We start from the raw sequence: 779 nt of genomic DNA, 5'->3' as shown, positions 1-779 counted from the left end.
ACACTAGATTTTTATTACTTTAGCCATTTTTATTTTTAATGCATTTTATTTTTGTTTTAATTTTTATTTACTAACTTTTCTTTATTTGCTTCTGGCAGGTTCCTTTAGTTTATGACTAGAAGAAACCCATCGGGACCATTTTTATTTGACAATGAAATTGGAAGTACAGCTCACAAAAATCGTAGAGAAGCAATGTAGAACCCACAAAATACAGTGGAAGAGCAAGAGGACGCTACTGAGTAGATGGCTAATAATCAGAATAACCAGCTACTTCCTGTGGATCCTCCAAATCCAAATCTTGCTCCTCGTACTATGTACGATTATGCCAAGCCCATTCTCGCTAGGGCTAAATCAAGTATTGTTAGACCTGCTATTGTTGCAAATAATTTTGAACTGAAACCTAATACTATTCAAATGATTCAACAGTTTGTTCAGTTTGATGGTTTGCAAGATGAAGACCCAAATACTCATTTGGCTAATTTTTTGGAATTTTGCGACACTTTCAAGATCAATGGTGTTTCTGACGACGCCATCCGCCTACGGTTATTCCCCTTCTTGTTGAGAAATAAGGCTAAGCAGTGGTTGAACTCCCTACCACGAGGTTCTATCACTACTTAGGATCAAATAACCGAGAAGTTTTTACTGAAGTACTTCCCACCGACTAAGACAGCCAAATTAAGGAATGATATCTCTTCCTTTGTACAGATGGATTTAGAGACCTTATACGATGCATGTGAGAGGTATAAAGATTTATTGAGAATGTGCCCTCACCATGGGTT

General features: G+C 37.0%; 1 non-coding gene across 1 annotated transcript; it reads right to left on the bottom strand.

Annotated features, from left to right (window-relative positions):
- Positions 1–672: 672 nt before the first annotated feature.
- LOC128289602 (small nucleolar RNA R71) lies at positions 673–779 on the bottom strand. The gene has a single exon (XR_008279247.1). It is a non-coding gene; the product is annotated as a small nucleolar RNA R71 (small nucleolar RNA).

The sequence above is a fragment of the Gossypium arboreum genome, chromosome 2 (assembly GCF_025698485.1).
Source record: "Gossypium arboreum isolate Shixiya-1 chromosome 2, ASM2569848v2, whole genome shotgun sequence".
NCBI lineage: Eukaryota > Viridiplantae > Streptophyta > Magnoliopsida > Malvales > Malvaceae > Gossypium > Gossypium arboreum.
Note: the sequence above shows the minus strand (reverse complement) of the source record. Positions and strands in the feature narration are given on the sequence as shown.